The following is a 19,598-nucleotide window of genomic DNA, read 5'->3' as shown; positions in this document are numbered from 1 at the left end:
GTGTCAGCAATGTCCAAATAAGAATATTGGAAAATAGGGTTCTTTGTATAAAGAGAAAAAAAATATTTCGCTGTTTTAATGTACTACCGATAACCGCTGGAGCTTTAAGGTTTTATAGGAGAAATCGTGGACTGGCAAGCGTAGTGTAAAGTGGCAGCATTCCCATTGTGGCAACCTCGTTAAGGTTTTCGGAGGATGCTGGATGCCGCTTCCAGCTTGTGCTATGGAAAAACTAGGCTTAAACCCAGTTGTGGAAGTCCTGTAGTCTTAAAATATTTAAAGAATATCTATTTAAACTTGATTAAAGTCGTTGATAAAAGGCTTGCAAACAAACGGTTTTCAATCTATAGTAAACGGCTGTATTAATATTTTAATTACATTTCACCAAAGATAAAATTCAGACACTAACATCAAATCTAGAACTACCCGCAGACAACGTTCGTTACCACGAAATAATCTAGAGTCGAACACAACGCGGTCTTTCAAACAGATTGATTATTAAAATCATTCCAATACACAAGAATTTAACCTGCATTTCTAAGCAAATGCAAGACTATCACAGTCAATAGATGCCACTATGACCCGTGTATGGGCACGTGTTCCGAACAATTAATAAACAGGACTTCTTATAATTTGGTACATGGGGTAAGATATTAGCGATTTGATATATTAATCCTCAAAAGCAAATATTTTTTAATTTGACAAATCTAAACTAGATGTTCACAATTCGTAACTATATTTATAGGTTAACACAAAGACAATTTATTTTTTATCTCCATAAACATTATCTGCAGGAATCGAGGAGCGTACGAAAAATAAATATTTTTTATTTAAATATTTCCAAATTAGAAGTTGACTATTGCAGATTATATGAATTTAATAGTGAAGAATAATCAATTTAAATATAAATTTTACTTATAGATATCGTTGACGTCTGTATTTAGGCTTTGTTTTTATTTATTTATTTATGTTTAGGACTTTTCCTGCACAAAGGCGTCTGTAAATTCTCTCTAGCAAAGATGGGAGTTTGTTGGCATATTCCAAATAATCAGTTGAAATCTAAAGAGTTTGATTTACAAATTTACATAATCGTAAATATTCACTCGGTGTTTAGCACTAATCGGTGTAACAACTCCTGAAGATGCCCCGTGGAGGGGTGAAGCACGTGTTGAGTGAATTTACGGTGGCGGTTGTGTAGTTGGCATTGTCTGTCGCATGCGCATTTACGAGCGGGCTGGCGGGCGGTGCACTTTCATGCACGACAACCACTGCATGTGCGGAAGTGGCTAGATGTTGGTCCTTTCTTATTTCGTAAATATTCCGTTACTAGACCACGTAGAGAAAAGTTTTTACCAAACCGTTAGGATATTACAATGCAATGTTACGATGTTTACTATATGTTTACTATGGTTTGTTAGGCTTGATTTGTACAGCGCAGGGAGAGTGCTGCCTACGCTGGTTCATACAGCACTCCACGATTAATTGAAGAGTAGACGCAGACTTTTTATTTATCTCGCTTCCAGTACTTTGTCACCTATCTTCTGCAATAATTCGACTATTTTCGCCATTCCTGTATCACTTCTTCTTTCTTCTGTCAAATGCCTTGCCAAACTGTAGAAGATTACCACGTCACGTGGCAATATAAATATTTTTAGATGTAAGGTATTAAAAATGTATAATTTACAATTTCCGTCATAGGTTATAGGCAAAATATGTTCTCAGCATAGGAGAATATACTTCACCTTAATTAATCAAATTGCTTCTGGAATGAAGATCACGAACTGTGGACGGCAGAGATGCCGAATGCAGCTGCTTCCAAATGACTTTATTAGAAATCTACAGAGGAAGCCTATATCCAGCAATAGACGTCGATCTTTTTTTATTAAAGAATGAATAAAATGTTATTAAATGTTACGCTGTGAAAAAGAAACTTTCCACAGTATATCTTTATCAGCTTATCACTTGTACCACACACCGGAGCCATATCGGCTGCATGTGACTGCGAATACACATTGGATTCGTTCACAGCGGATATTGAAACTTATATATAAAGCAGTAGCAATCATTTTTGATTGCTTCCAAATTTAAGTGCTGGTGTTTAACCGTGACTCGACGTTTATGACCGTCCCTCGTCGAGTGTGGAAAATATCGTTACCTATTGCCAAAGGTTGTACCGAGTAGCGTGATGTTTTTTTTTTAACCTTTAGTATGCTATACAACTTCATCAGATTTGTAATGATAAACAAGGAAGTTTGAGCAGTGGTAGGTCAATAATAGACTGGTTTGATTCCCGGGATACAATCTTATGTAAGTCACATTTTGTGCATTGATTATATAGGATTGCGACAGCTCATAAAGAAGTTTTTAGTGGATACGTAGCCGCGTCCTCTGCGTAAAATAATACCATACTGCGGTCCTGAATCTACCTAACAAGCGTGGTGATTATGTTATATCACACATAGATATCTTTGGGGGAGGCCTATATCTTGCAGTGCACATTTAGAGGTTGTAACGACGAACTAAGAAAGTTCACAAGCTTCAAGAACGACCTCTTAGTGGGATTATCGGAAGACAAAGAAAAGTAGCCAATTTAACCTATAGTCCAGTGAGTTGGCAGGACACGTGACGTGTAGAACAAATGCCCGCTGGAGCCTTGAGGTTCTGGAGTGAAGATCGCGGACTGGCAAGCGCAGCGTAGCATCTACAAGATGTAGGTAGACCTGGACCTAGTTGTCCGTAGAAGAAGCTGAATGCAGGCAACTTCCAACCGGGGTTATTTTGGAAACTTTTGGAGTTTTATGGTCAACAGTGTACGTTCTATGGCTGAAATAGTGATCATGATGAACCAAGATATACTTACATGTCGTGTTTCAAGTGCATTTTTTTAGACAATTGCACTTTTCGTCGAAATTATGACCTTTGTTTATCTTGATCCATTTTTATATATTACTTACGAACCGCAAATTCAAAAAAATAGATAGATTAATGGCGTACCTACAAACGTAGGAGTCAGACGTCAGGTCGTCAGCTGATCGCGAAATTCTAGTCGGCTAATTCAACGGAAGAGGGACGCTTGAATTGAATAGAACAATTCCTGTTTGTGCCAATACAAGTTATCAACTCCCGTATCCTTAATGACTCACTAGTTAAATGTATCTATTCTTTATGGGTATGGTATGAATGTGAAATAAATCAAGTCCACAGTTATTAACAAGAAACATACGACAATCAAAAAAGTTTTATAATCGATTCAAAAGTAAAATCTCATCTCTATAGTGGAAAAACAGAACTTGAATCTTAGAATTTAAGAGTGCTGGAATATAAATGAATATAAATATAAGATGCAATTAAGGTTGAAATTATTGTCATGATTACGTTGACGGATATCTTTACATTACAGATACATTGGAATTATAAAAAAGGCTTGCTGTATTAAATTTTTAATGTTATGCAAAATTTTAGTTTTTTTAGGGTCAATCCGTTTAAATCTCACTTTTTAAAATTTATTTTTCACATATATATCTGACATAAAGTACAGTTTGTTGGCTAAAATAGGGATTTTACGCACTACCATGCAGTTATTTAATAAGTAAAAGTTTTAATTTATTTACATCATAATTAGTGAGAATAAAGTATCCCTTGAGTATTTCCTTCAGAGGTCTAACACTTAGGTGACTTGGTGAATGAAGGTGACAATGTGGTCGAAGATGAAGCAGACTTGGTACCTATTCACTCTGATCTTGAAGAGATCTGGATTGTAATTCTCGGGAAATAAAATAGCCGGTAGATCGTTGGATGTTGTGCGTATCAGAAACGTCGAAACGGAACGCTTAGTACGCCTTCAGAGAAACTACGCAAAGTAGAGTTGGTAGAGCGCTATCTTCCTACTCGTACTATAGAGAATCAGTGATTTCTACTCGTACTATGGTGAATCGGTGATTCCTACTCGTACTACATAGAAACGGTGATTCCTACTCGTACTATAGAGAAACGGTGATTCCTACTCGTACTATAGAGAAACGGTGATTCCTACTCGTACCATAGTGAAACGGTGATTCCTCGTACTACAGAGAAACGGTGATTCCTACTCGTACCATAGTGAAACAGTGATTCCTACTCGTACTACAGAGAAACGGTGATTCCTACTCGTACTATAGTGAAACGGTGATTCCTTGTTGTACTACAGAGAAACGGTGATTCCTACTCGTACTATAGTGAAACGGTGATTCCTCGTTGTACTACAGAGAAACGGTGATTCCTACTAGTAAAATGTCTGTTATACATCGTAGATATAACTACCAATTTGAAATCAATGGTCAAATGTGAAATATATCAAATTCTCAGCCATTTATGTTATTAGATGTAAAATTAAATGTTGAACAAGAGATATGTCATAATAATAAATAAAATGCCAAAACTTATATCTCTCAGATTAAAATAAAAATAATTCATATATTTCTACTGTCAAAAATAAAATTATTATTACGGATACATAGGAACTATCGGAAAGAAATGCTTGTTGCTCATCTCTTATCTTATCAAGTTCTAAATGTTGGCATTGTTACATACGCAATGTTTAATTTTCATCTATGTTCATATCCGGTAATCACGTACTTGGCATTAATTAAATGATACAAAATAGCTTATTTTTTATGGAATCAGGCGTTACCTTGCGAAAGTCCATCCTAAGTAAGAAAAGGACCAATATTTAGTCACTTCCGCACATGCAGTGGTAGTCGTGCAACAAAGTGCACCGTCCGTCAGCCGGCTGACAAATGCGCATGCGGCAAACAATGCGAACTACACAACTACCACCGTCAAATCCCTCAACACGTGTTTCACCCCTCCACGGGGCATCTTCAGGAGTTATGTTACACCGATTAGTGCCACTCTGTGTTTGGCACAAAATAACTTATTATTTTAAAATCAATAGCTTTGTATTCATATTTCGGTTCCGGAGACCACCGCCGGCCGTCCACTCATAAAGTTGACAAATACTGTTAAAGTCTTTGGAAGACGCTTCTTGCAAGACCTCGGAAGACGGACATGCAATGCTGAAATGGTGACAACGATAATATTCATGATTTAACTATTTATTTTATTATTTTCGACGCTTTAAAATATTCATATATTAATAGAGATATAACTGGCTTTGTAGTAATGGAAAGGTTGTATCGTAGTAACAAACTAATTATGAGAATGTTCCTATTGGTTCAGCTTATTCCTGCAATATATAAAATATATCTCTCTTTCTTTACCAAAAAGGAAAATATCTAGAAGAAATCTCGTACTAAAAATCCGAAAAATATGTTAACAAAAGGTTGGGTATACAACGTATTTTATGTCACAGCTTTGGGAAGATAATGCTGTCTTTAAATATATTATAATTGGTTATGTCTTTTATTCCATCTTCCATTACGTATCGGTATTGGAATATGGACTTCACTCGAATTAAAACAATTGTCTATTTGTATTAAAATAAACTTTTCCACGTAATAATTTTTATCGTATTTTATCTTTATACGAAATTGTAGCATATGTCAAGGAGTTAAGACATAATTTTGCAGAAGCACATTAACTTGATACTGTAAATGCAAGAGCGTAACACTGTGTATCGTAAGATAGTAGCCGACCAATCAGAGAACGATGCGCGGGCGCACCTCTCTGTTCGTAATACTTAACATTGCACCCGTACTTGTCCGTATCTCTGAGGATTTCAAACTGACAACGAACTAACACACAAAATATTACTTAAACAAATATAAGGATTATAAAATGTTGGTCAAAAATAAAATTTTTGAATTGTTACAGTATTCTGGAGGTAAGACGACGGAAGAGAGATAATGTGAGATAGGTAGTAAGGTATGGAAAGGAATGGAAGAGAATGAGAATGACAACAGAGGAATGTATGAAAGATCTTAACAAGAACAAAAGAGGAAATTAAAGGGAAATTGAAAAATTAATTGTAAATAATGTCCCTAGTTACACATGACAGGGGAGCACGAGTGGTCGCCAAAAAAGAGTCAATAAAAAAGATTAAAAAAAACATTGTCGTTATATGTAAGACTGTGACCTGACATTTTGCCGAACGGATGCCAACATCTCAGTACTTCAAAATGAACACATGAATATCCATTTGTCAGCAAAAATCTTTAGAGCATTTGCACTTATTTACAATTGCCCTGTGTAAAGTGATAACTCTGAAATAGGTAAGATTTTTTCCTATTGAAACTTTACAGGTTATTAACTTCTAGCAGTAAATACGTACTTCTAGGAGGGACAGATAGTAAATAATAATTTATTTTAATATGTAGTGATTCGAATTTAAAAAAAGCTTTTTTTATACTACTCACTTTTGTTTCATTCTTCTCTCACTTTTCAGACTGACGGTTGTCATGTCTCGGACGGTTCTTGTGTCTCCCTCTCGCTATAAATTGACAGTAAATGCGATATGTAATACTGAAAAATTTTTACACCAATCACTCATTATAATAAATTCTATATTTGGATCCCAGAAAGAACTGGAAACAGATACGCAGTGTCTACGTATTATAAATGTTTAAAAAATCCTAATGAAAAGAAATATTAAAATAAATGTTCTTTTTTTAATTTAAATAAATGAGTTAATTTTTTTAATCAATTCACGGTCTACTAATGTCAATTTATTTATTATATTTATTTAAACGTGACAGATCATTACGTACGTAAAGAATATTAACCGCGTAATGGAGAATTACGATGGTAGGTCACCGGTTCGATTCTTGGAATTCAATCTTAAGTAAATCACACTGTGCATTGATTGTACAGGGTTGCCACTGCTCACTTACAAGTTTCCAGATGATGGGCAGAAGTGTCCTCTGCGTACTTTTACAGCCATATAACTTTTATATGGCTGTAAAAGTACGGGAATATATGCCAAGCATGGCGAATATATTCCCCTATAGATATCTTAGATGGAAGCCTATAACTTGCAGTAGGCGTCTTTGGGCTTAAACGACAATTAATCAGTTTAAGTATAATTTTAAAATATAAATTGAATAAATATATTAATTAATGAAAAGATGATTAGGAATCAGATGAATGTACAAAAGATGAAAACGGGAATATATAATTTTTAGTTTATTAGAAATTTTCTTTCGGTACCAAGGTCTACCAAATAAATGTTTTAATGACAAATGAATCTTAGAAGGAAAGTTAAGTAAATTCGTACAAGAAATATTAAAAATCCGCTTTTGCATTTTTGGCAGCACATCACTAATTTGATAATTATAAAACTGTTCCAATTACAGTTATTACAGTTACGTAATTACTTTCTTCATGTCGTGTCCGAGTTATTTATCTGTATCAGCGCTGACTTCGAATTTTGCAAACCACCGTCCTTGTCTCTTCGAAACTTTTTAATTTTGCCACCAAACGCAATCACAGTGCGTCATTCAAGGCGTAGTGTTGAGTGAACGCACACACACGAGAACCTATATCAACACGTCACTTTCATTTGCCGCCCGTGTGTGTGGTTTGACAGCTATGCGATGTGAAACAATTAGTTTTCAGTTGTTATTGGACAGTCGACCGGTGCGGACGTGTTCCTCGTCTGTTGCGCGTACACTTCGTCAATTGATTTGCAATTCTGTGCGGGGCTGTGTTGTTGTATTGGGATTGACTGATCGTATTCCTCGGTGAGTTTAATTTTGCTTCGTGGTATAACTTTAATTATTCGTTACACTTGTTCTTAATACAGAAATAAACGTTTTTGGCACAACTCTCTGCCCTTGACTGTAGAATTGACATTGCTCTGGTTCAAATTTCCTCATACTTTTACATTATATTTTATTTGTGGATTATTTATTTATAATTTAAATCTACTTATGAATATTTAGATACTAGATTTATTCATCTGAGATGAAGATTGTTGTTTCAGTGTTACCTAATACAATGGGCATATATCCGTCATCAATTTAAACTTGTACGTATTCTAACGACAAAGGTTCATCATCCGGTGCTATTGTGTTCTTTATTGCATGTAACATACGTATCACGGCATCGATCGGTGACTTTGTATTTAGCGTCCGTGTAATTTGATGCAAATTAGATGTGATTGTTTTATAACTAGATTACTATCACGACCGCGTTCGTTTTTTTTTTACAATTATAAGTTTTCTTAAAGTAAATGCCTTGCGTTGGTAGTAACGACCTTCAAGTGAACTTGAAATGGTTATTGTGAGTTTTTTATTTATAAAATAGGTGAGCGATCTGCCTTGGAGGATGTAGCGAAAGACGCGGATTTTTTTAGACAATTATATAATATGTGATGTGGCAATTTGTCAAATGTTTTAGTGTGATTCGGTTTAGAAATTTCTGTTCGTATTTTTATTTCTAGTTACATGTTCTTTAGTTTTCTCATTGGTAACAGATTGAATCATTATTTATTCCTTTAACTTAGGACTTCTTTTTAGTTACTTTTATGACTTATTGCATTATACATTTTATTTCTCTTAAACTCTTTGACTTTGATTTTTTTGAATCTTCTAAATGCATGTCTACATCAGCTTCTAATTTGATGTTACGAAAAACTAATATATCTTTGGGTAAAGCGTGAAATAGTTTTTAGATATGTCTACCTGTTTTGAAATAAAGGTTGTGATGATATCCTTGTTGTAACTTTAAAAACGCAGCTCTTTCATACCTTTAGTTCCAGCTGCAGTCATTTAGTTCTAATATCTAAGTGATCGAGCGCGGATGTTGATCTTGGAGAGACGAATGAAAATAAAAAATAAAGGGAATATTAGAACAAGGTTGCTATCAGTTATTGTCAGAAGTCGGACATTCGAATCAATGTTTACCTTAAGTTTAAGAGTTGGCTTATTGTAGAAAACGCTTCTGTGTTATAAAAGAATGTTGAAAACCATTTCAGCACTAAATTTTGAGTGGCATAATTAATGTATTTTTTAGTGGGACGGGAAAATAATGTCGTTTATGTCGACATATTTTGTAAAAAAATCGATTGATTTTTACCACTCCGGTATTGAAAATTTGTATACTAGATGGCAAAAGGTTGTTGATAATGAATATATTGTTAAATAGAAATAAAAACTTGTTAAAAATGTAGTCGTGTGATTTTACTTAAGAAAGTGACTTTACTTTGCCGTCCCCCTAATATGTTTAATTATCTATTAACTTCTTGAAGCGACTTTTCTAGTTTTTATGCTTAAATAAGGTTGAAATGAATCTGAATGGTCTTACAAGGCATTCCGTGAATTTTAGGCAGTGTCGTCTTCGTAATCATATCAACACAGTTTTTGATATACAAATGTATCTATCGTCATTGTAAAATCATTAATGACAGCTTTTTGCAATTTTTCTTGAAGCCTTAATATTTTGATTACTTTATCCAAATTTTCTAATTAAAAAGACGAAATGTGACCCTATGCGTAATGCAGTTAACCATAATTACTACAATATATATTATTTGTATGTGGTAATTAACAACTGTATATGTGATTTTTTGCAAATGTAAACTAATCTTAACAATAGCGAAGATTTAATATTCCATGATCTACAGATCAACATAGGGTCCAAGCCACTAGACGATCACGGCTATTGAACAGTGATAGCACAGTCGTATACTGAGGCTTGCAAATATAGGTAGCGGGTTTAATTCCCGGTATGCAATGTTAAATAATTCAAACTTGATGCATTAATTATATATGACTGCTATTGCTCCCGAACAAGTTTCTAGAAGATAGACAGCATTGTCCTCTGTGTACTATAATATCACACTGCGATCGCCAACCCACCTGTCAAGCTTGGAGATTATGATAAATCTCCGCATAGATATATTTGGGGGAGCCTGTCTTGCAGTCGCTTACAACCAGTCCTATGAATCTGTGAGGAAGCCTTATGTCTTGTAGCTGGTATGATGATAATATTATTAGTAAGAGAAATGTTTCAAATTGAACAGAAAGTTTTTATTCAATTATATTTTTGACACATGATCTCGTCTCTGTCGACTGGTGTCCGCAACCAAGAGGCACTGCGCTCATTTTTCGTTGGGCGTTTGACTTAATAACTCATGGTAAATGAGTAATGGTTTGTATACGAATATATATTTTATGAATATCTTAAACAGTAATCTATGAATGTATAGAATAAATTAGTTTATAGTTGTGTCCAGGTAAAAAATGTAATTCATATGATTTTAATTTTAAAATTATAAAGGTTTATGTTTCTTAACCAATATAAAGATCTTTAGTTCTCCTTTCGCTTTTATCAATCTTAATTTACATTTGTTTTTGAAGGTATATGATAGTAGCTCGTAAAGAATCATGTGTAATAATAATTGTATAATCCGGTCGACCGGTCCGAGACACTAGAGGCGGCCTTGCCGACGTGACGTCTCACAGAAGTTTCCTAGCCATTCGTGCCAAACGATCTGCCATTGACCGATGTGGATTCAATTGTGCCAATTTCTAGACACTAGGCTAAATATTTTGGTACATACGGCTGACTGACTGACTCTTTGATGATCTGTTTGATGTTCATCGTGTTTTGATTGTATCGGAATAAATCTGAGCCACAAATCTCTAAACTCATATTTTCAAAGACTTTAATATTAAAAGTATTTATAAAAATAATATCAAGCCATAAGTTGAGAACGACTTTTGAGATCCACTGTTTTCTTATAATCTGTAAATAAAATTGAAAATAATGCAAAAACGACAAAATTTTGAGAAAAATATTGGCTTATAAAACGAATGGTTATGACTTGACAGTTTGCTGTGAAGTTCGCCCATTTGAGAGTTCGCTTTGAACTTCGCGCGTTGGTTAATTTAGAAATTTATGTTGTCGTTCAACAGAATGGTCCGCAGTCACTGTTTGGCGGTCAAAAGATTATTTTTTACGTCTTAGATTTTTTCTCACGTTCTTTGACTATTGTAGAAGAGTAGTGCAAACCACAATAAAAAGGAATAAAAATAAAGATTAGAAAAAGGGTCGGGTAGAACTCTGAGTAAAGTAAATAAAACTGCGATAAAAAAAGTGTATAAAAATAAGACAGATAATAATACAAAAATGTAAGAAGGAAGGTGATTACCGTCAATTGTAAAGCTAAGAATAAAATGTATTTATAGAAATGTAAAAATGAGTTATAAAAAACTATGACAACCAATGTAAAATTGTGGTTTAGGAGGGTAGATGCGTGGAAGAAGATTCGCAAGGAACGATGGAACATGTGTAGGACAAAAAGAAGGCGTAGTAGATAATGTGAAGGAAGAAGAATGTAAATAATTGAATGTAAAATGATAATAATAGCCCTGTCCCAAAAATAAGATAGGGTAACGAGAGGTCTCCAATAGCGGAGGTCTTCAATCTTAATTTTATTACAAGAAATTAGTATCATTACATGGGTTTGTATTATAACATCGCACACAGTTTCCCACTAAAGAGTTCCAATATGAAACGTATTAGGATCATTCGATATTTAAATTTTACTTTTTCTGATAATCTTCCAACACATTACGTTCAAGTGTATCTGGTCACATTGGTGTATTATTTTTAACCTTGGCTAACTTTTGGCAAGGTGCTCTTTTAATTTCATATTCAAGGTCTATAGGACAATGTACGGACGTTCTTTTCTATTCTTGTAATACTTGATATTGTAGTTAAGTCATGCGTTGTACTGGATTGTCTTGAGTATATTTTGAACTTCAACATAAATAATGTTTACGCAGATGTAAATTAATAAAGAGAAAAGGAAGCTCAATGAATTGCTGGTTTCAAGTGACAGTGGGCGTGGCACATCGCTCATGCAAAAATCGACCATTGAGGCTGAACGATTCTTGAGTGGTGACCACGAACGAGCCTCCCACTAGTTGGATCGACGACATTGTTATAGTTGCGGGATCGCTGGATGCAGGCAGAGCAAGACCTATACCTTGCAGTGGCCGTCTATCGACTGAAAAAGATGAATAATAAGATATAAATCTGATCACCGTATCTTTTAAGACAATCACCGAGCACATGACGGAGATACGTTGTCATGTGTCGATTGTAAGTGTATTTCTAAGGTTATTTTGTCGTAAAAGATATTCATATTTTAATTTCTAGTCTTAACCGCATCGAGTTTTATATTTATTCATATGTTTATTAGTAAATTGACTTCGATTTGCATGGTGTGGTATTCCATAACTATCCATTTCGAATACATGTGTAAATTGGACGCGAATTTATTGAACAAACTATAGTGATTTTCCACAATTCTGAATTAACAATCAGATCCATTCGGCATATGAGAGCAAATTAAATAGTCGTGGATGTTTTGACGATGCAAATGTTTACATCATCTCTAATGTTCGAAGAAATGTGAGTAAAGTATACACATGATTGGTTATAGGTGACAGAAGCTCTAGCTTTTGCTTTGAAGGGGTGAATGTATGGTTAATCTTCCCATTTACAATCGCTCCATACAAAGTAATCACTCTGAAATGTGCTACATTTTTTCTATTGGAACGCGATACGCAACTCTGGTACAAAATCTGCTGGGACAGATAGTAAACAATAACAGTTTTAATATGTAATAGATGGTATGTCACTTGCTTTAGTGGCAAATACAGATTTCGCGGGCTTTAAGCAGACCGCGAAGGCTTCGACTGGAACCACCGCACGGGAAAACTGCACGAAATCAGATCACATGCATGAAAACATTATTGGCAATTTTTTTGTAAAATGTCTACCAGGATCCTGGGACCATGTATATTATATCGTTAATAAAGTCCACGAGAATTTCGCATTTCTATGACTCATTATCATACAAAAATCTTTAAGATTAGTTTTACAAAAAAAAAATGTTTCCGTTATAACCCGTTGTCCGGTCCACCGCAATGAAAGAGGCATCATGGCTGCGCTTTGCAAATTGCTCTAATTTGATCTAATTTTCCTGTTATTGTCGTCCTCCTACGCGAATTCTCGTCACAGACGGACAAACTTTGATATGATTATATTTAGAATGCTCCGCTCAGGAGATTGAAATTGTTAGGATCGGAATTTATAGCGCCGATTTTATTACCTGTTTTTGATCAGACTTTTTTTTATATTATCTCTAATCTTTCATCACGGTGAGCTCAAACGGTAAATCTTAAAAAAAATTCTTGCTCAGATTTAAATAAAGTACTCATGTGTAAAATGTGTAAAACCCTTCTCTCAAATTTTCGTACTATTATTATGTCAGTTAGATGTTTTTATTTATTATTGTATTATATTTATAATATGTATTAAACCTTTTTTATTATAAGTATTTATATTATATACGTATGTATGTATGTTTAAGTATGTATGTCTATGTATATTTATGTATATTTATGTTCATGAATATGTATTTTTTTTTGTACACGTGAATTACCCTTTATAAGTACTTTTATCTTTTCCTTACTATGGTTGTCTGTAAAAGATTGCCTTGCGTGATAAGACCGCCCAATGTACTTTTCTGTATATTATTGTATCTGTATATTATGTATCTTATCGTGTACAATAAAGAATATTAATTAAAAAAATAAAATAATTATGTCGCAACGCTGTGAGTTCTACGAGCACCGACAGATGGTGTTAAAAGTCGATTGCCTCGCGCTATGGTTTGACACGAGCGGTCGCATCAAGCGGTTACTCTCTTTGCGGACTCAATAAATATGAATCAAATAAGACCCCGTGTATATTTTTATATCTGACCAGCTAATATATTTTATGTTTATTGATATATTCCTATTAACATTTCTTTAGTTACATGTAAACGCTTCGTTAGAGTTCTATGCAATAATTGTCGTCCACATCAATCATCTGTCTCTTTCTCTTGCAAAAGTGCGACAGTATGAACATTATATTAAACTATGCGAGTATATTACTATAGGTTAATAGACAATTTTATATGATAAAATTTACATTGCCCAGTGTTTACAACATTATTCATATAGTTTCACGAAACAATACATGGACACTAATTTTGTTATATTACCAGAAATATACCTGCGTTATAGAAACTTGGTTCCTTGCTGAAGCCCTCATTAAGTTTTTTAAATTGAAGCTCAAAGTTAGTCAACAGGAGAGGGCTATGGTCGGGATTTCTCTGCTAGATCGAATTAGGAATAAAAAGATGGGTTGACAAACAAAAGTAACTGATATAGCCCAGCCAATAGGAAGGTTGAATTGGCAGTTGAAAAGCCATACAGTGTGTAGAAAAGAAGGCCACTGAGACCTTCAAGTTCTGGAGTAAAGACCACAGATTTGAAAGCTAAGCAAAGAAAGTACACTTTCAAGGTGAATAAGTGTCTTATTGGAAATCTATGAGAAAGATATGTCCAGTAGTATGCGTACGACTCAAATAATGATTATATTAGGGGAACTGGACAGTAATGTCGCTTTCGTAAGTTAAATTCACACGACAAATTTTTTAACACGATTTTATTTCTAATCAAAAATATATTCAACTTCGTTATTAACAACCTTTTGCCATCTAGAATACAAATTTTTAATGTCAAAGCGGTAAAAATCAATCGGTTTTTCTGTAAAATATGTCGACAGAAATAACATTACTTTTCGGTCCCCCTGATATAATAGATTTAGAAAATACTCCATAGTACATCACCGTTAAATTAAAATTGAATGTTTGAAAAAAAAATATAATGGATGTATAAGCTAACAACGTAGATAAACATAAACGTGTCTGAAGGTTCCTGTAAGAGCTGTAAGAAATATTAAAAAGCAATAAAACTTTTATGATCCATATGCAACGAGACTTGAATATCTTACTGATGTTTGCACTCTGATAAAAGGGTCGTAAAATTCAATGTTTAATGTCTTCTAGATACTGAAAATATTTTATAGTTTTTTTCTGAATAATGATCACGTTTATTATATCCAACATTCGATAAGCGGTCACTGGAAGGCACTTGCTTCCAAATGTATCCACGGTAGCTGGTCTTGCGTTGCCCGCGTCCAGAACTTTTCGTGACTTTAACTATGTCATCTGTCCATCTAGAGGAAGGCTTACCCACGCCGCGTCTACTGGAATATTGACCACAGTGTATTCTCAGGTAAATATTCTTGGTGACTCTTTAATGTTCTTTTACGATAGACGTTTTAAAGAGGATTTGGTCTCTCAGGGAAACTGGTAATAATTTAGAAAAACTTTATTTTAGTAATGATCACTTTATAAGTGGATGGGCGATGACTACGAGATTGAAGCCGAAGCGCTGGTTCGATCAGTTCCAAACCACACTCAATACTCTAGTTAACAATTTCCGTTTGTGTCTTAATATTATTTAATATTAAGAATTATCATGTATGTGTTGAGAAGATTTACTCTGGCGATTACTAATTCATTAAGTAGGTAATATTAATATTAATAAACTATTGAATTGAGAATTTTTATCTTTAAAAATGCTACCAAAATTGAGCTCTCGCGTCAGCATTGATTTGCTTTTCATACATTCGCCACGACTTTCAAAGATCATACGTAAAAGTTATTAACAGAACTCTCAATATAATATCTACATTCTCTCAAGATTGTAACCATTATCAGCACACATTGCAGTGATCCTTCACGCGTTTTTGTTGCTGCGTCGAGTGGATAATAAATGCAAATATACGCCGATTGTATGTGTTTAATCTAATATTTACGTCACTTTTTTAATGACACTGAAGTTTGAGCTTTATTATCAATAATACAAGATGCATTATTATTTTTTTAGATTTAAGGTTTCGTGATTTTTTATTTTCATCCGTTTTAACAGCTTCTCATATATACAAAAAATATTCTTTAAGTTCATACAAAGATCACGGCTCGGGAGATACCATTATGCATACTTGATTGCGAAACCACCAAGCTCTTGGATCGCATAAGCGGACGCTCTTTGCAGTGACTGGAGATAAGGGCCCAAGAGATAGGAATTCTCGGCATTGTTTACATCGTCTCTTCTTAGTTCTTACGAGATATGAATTACATAATTGGTGGCAATAAAAATGATATTACCGTAGTTCGAAGAATCGCTCGTCCGAAGTTGCTGTGAGCAGGGCATATTGCTCGTGCAAGCGATGGCCTTTGGAGTCTACAGGTCCTCGAGTGGCGACATGGAGCCGGTAGACGCTGCGTGCATAGGTCCCGACTAAGTGAACCAATGCGATACGAGTAGCAGAAGACCGGTCATCTTAGCGACCTTTAAGTAACAAATAAGTAATAATCTTTAGGCAATAAAATAGGAATTTTTTATTCTTCATTATATATAAAAAGAAGAATAAAAAATGCTCATAACTTTCTAAAATTATTTTAAGGAATAAAAAATAGTACTTAGTAGTGAGCCTCGAGGCACGGCTATTTTAGCTAATGACCCCGGAGAATGTCTTACGTTTACGTTGACCGTATAGATTAACCAACTTCTACTTTTAACTTTAAGTCTTCCATCGTTCAAATGAGAATTTCATAAATATTAAGCACTATATCTAATTGCTTACTAGTTATGAAAAGTAACTGACCAATACATCGTGCTGTACACATAAATACACAAAAGACGCCAAGAGCGTCACATGACCCCTCCTAGATTCCAAAAATATCTTGAATCAACTCAACATGAGTTTATCTTTAGTTACCAGTTTTTCATTTTTTTTATCCGGGTAGGTCCGCTATAGAATTGGTCTATCCCATTTCCTTCCGTATGTGCCCTATGAGGCGACAGGGAGATCAGTTTCTAGAGGATGGGCAGCAGCGTCCTCTGCGTACCATAATACCAAATTGCGATCGCCAATCCGCCTGCCAAGCGTGTCGATTACGGAACTTCCCTTCATAGAAGACAACGGAACATACGAATCCCACCCTAGTATATTTTAATAAAATAAAATGGCTAGGTCATTCACCTCGCTTTTATAGTCAATTCTATGTTCATTGTATTTAATTTCATATTCAGCTGAGGTTGCTCGTAAAATATCACGAGGCTAACATTTGTCATAAAGTCAATCGATTTGATCAAGGTTAAAAAAACCATCAAATTTTCCATCGTGAAACTTCCTGGGGAGAAGTTTTTTACCACCCATGTAACAGATTAATAATGATAGTTTACCTCTGTTTATCATGTAACATGTTAATCTAGAAGGGTAGGTAGCGATGTTGAGGTACTAAAAGCAGACTATAATCGATTTAAAAACAAAGCTAATGTTTTATTTTATTATTATTTTGGATTATCCTGGTGGATAGGCAAACTTGTTAAGTTCGTCAGAACTCGCTGGATTCAGGCCGCTTCTAACCATTTCTGTTGGAAATCGAAATGCCTATATCCATCAGTGGACGTCCTGGGACTGAAATAATGATGATATTGAATCACACTTTATTTTTTTTTGAATACCATACTATTTTGGTTTTTTATATTAGAGAACATGGTACCTATTAGATCAGGCGTTACTTTGCGGAAGTCCATCCTAAGTAAGAAAGAGACTAATATATAGCTACTTCCGCTATGAAGCAGTAGTCGTGCAATAAAGTGCACCGCCCGCCAGCCCGCTGATAAATGCGCATGCGGCAAACAATGCGAATTACACAACTACCATCGTTAATTCACTCAACACGTGTTTCACCCCTCCACGGGGCATCCTCAGGAGTAATGTTACACCGAGTAGAGCCAAACGCCGAGTGCACTAACACTCGCTTTTTTTCCTCTTCTTTATTGTTTCTGAGGCAAGTGCGATCCAAATCAGTCAGATGTTTTTATTTAATATTATATTACATTTACAATATGTATTATACCTTATTTATTATAAATATCTACATTATATATGTATGTATGTTAATGTACGTTTGTATATATGTATGTTTTGTACACGTTAACTACCCATTATTTATATTTCTACCTATTACAACATACTATAGTTTTCTGTAAAAGATTGCCTTGTGTGATAAAACTGCCTATTCCACCTTTTTGCATATTATTGCGAAACTATTTAAATGTATCCTAGCGTATGCAATAAGGATTATTTTTCCACAATCTTACCTTTTCTGTTCCGAATGCTCCGGACATTACCAACATCTCGTTTGTCTATTATTATACTTTTATATCAATCAAAACGTAAAATAGTGAACCGTTATTTCTTAAGGTCTTTGACCCATAGCTTCGCTACCAAACATGACTTCAAACGAAACAAAAGTCAGCCGTATGGTTTACTTGTTAAAAAAATTCTTGAAGGATTATGACGCAAGACCTTAGTCATATTATACAATGTTCCAGACATGACATTCGCAAATTGTGTTTAACACCTCATAGTACGTATAGATATAGGTAATTAGTATATATTATTGAAGTGAATTGTGTATTTATCGGATTGTATATATAAGCAAATTATAAACATAACAAGGTAGAAGTCGTCGAAATGTAAACGTTTACAAATAATTGTAATATCTTGCGATAAGAATCATATCTATGAACATCGAAAAACCGCGCGAGTTTTCATTTACAAAAATAGAATTTACAACATTTAAATAACACTCATTAATATTATTATTCCAGTCATAGCCCACTACTGGATGTTTGAAGCGTTCTGCGTCTGTCTTATGTCAATTTTGGACGTAATATACTGCGCTTGCTAGTTCGTGCCATTCACACCAAAATCTAAAAGCCCCAGCGGCCATTTTTTTCTATTTATATTCTGCATATTTATCTGATAATAAAAGTACGTATAAGATCGCTTAATTGTACACATTGTTGGCCAGAATAGGCGCTGTCATAAACGATTATTAATGATAAGTGATAATATAACGAACCGTGATAGTGTAGCAAAATTTGGTCTAGAAATGAAGATGAGGGAAAGGTAATGGACGGGAGACGATTTGAATGTGAAGAAAGATTGAGATATTTAAAGCAAGAAGAAAATTGTAAGAAGAGATTGTGAAGTATATATATATAGATTTTTGTATATGTGTATAGTCATGTATGCATTTGTAAATATGTGCACCATAAACTGCCCTCTCCTTCATGTCTCTTATCTCCATCCAAAGGTTGTCTGGTAGAGATCGCCTCGAGCGACAAGACCGCCTCTTGTACCTTCCTATAAATTGTTTTTGTATAATTATTAGTTGGTGTTTGGTGTACAATAAAGTATAATAAATTAAATAAAATTGATCATAGATGTATCTTAAGACACGAAGGGACATAAAATTAAGATGTTTTGTAGTTACTTGGAGGGTTCTCGTTGATTTGGGTTATGTTTGACCGCTTTCTCTAAGTTGAACTTAAGGAGTCAGACTATATTTCCTAGGTACACATTCATTTATCTGTAAACGACTGCATCGGTTAGTATTTCACATTCACAAAATCAATCTTAAACAGGTTGCATTAATTAAATTTTTGTATTGTACATTTTATAGGCGAAGTACTTATGGCAGTGCATTCTGTTGGTACAGCTTGTTTTACATATATAACTTTATCATATTGATTTTAAAAACAATCTATAAATCACGATAAACGCAAATAAATTATATCTGTTTGGCATGTTCCACTATGCCTCGTTCGTAATTAGTTTTAGCAAATGAATATATGAACATTTTCATTCGTGCCAAGGAGACTAGCCAAGGT

General features: G+C 34.4%; 1 protein-coding gene across 1 annotated transcript in view; it reads left to right on the top strand.

Moving 5' to 3' along the window:
• The first annotated feature begins 7,565 nt into the window (after positions 1–7,565).
• Positions 7,566–19,598, top strand: part of LOC137925240 (trehalase-like) — a 63,098-nt gene continuing 51,065 nt past the window's right edge. The window contains exon 1 of the mRNA XM_068768653.1: positions 7,566–7,676. The gene's annotated coding sequence lies outside the window, so the exon portion shown is untranslated. The remainder of the gene's footprint in view (positions 7,677–19,598) is intronic.

This window comes from Battus philenor, unplaced genomic scaffold (genome assembly GCF_028537555.1).
Source record: "Battus philenor isolate CCGP_79_NKW_IND1 unplaced genomic scaffold, ilBatPhil1.0.hap1 SCAF_26, whole genome shotgun sequence".
NCBI lineage: Eukaryota > Metazoa > Arthropoda > Insecta > Lepidoptera > Papilionidae > Battus > Battus philenor.
The sequence above is the reverse complement of the archived record's forward strand: the minus strand, read 5'-3'. Positions and strand labels throughout refer to the sequence as shown.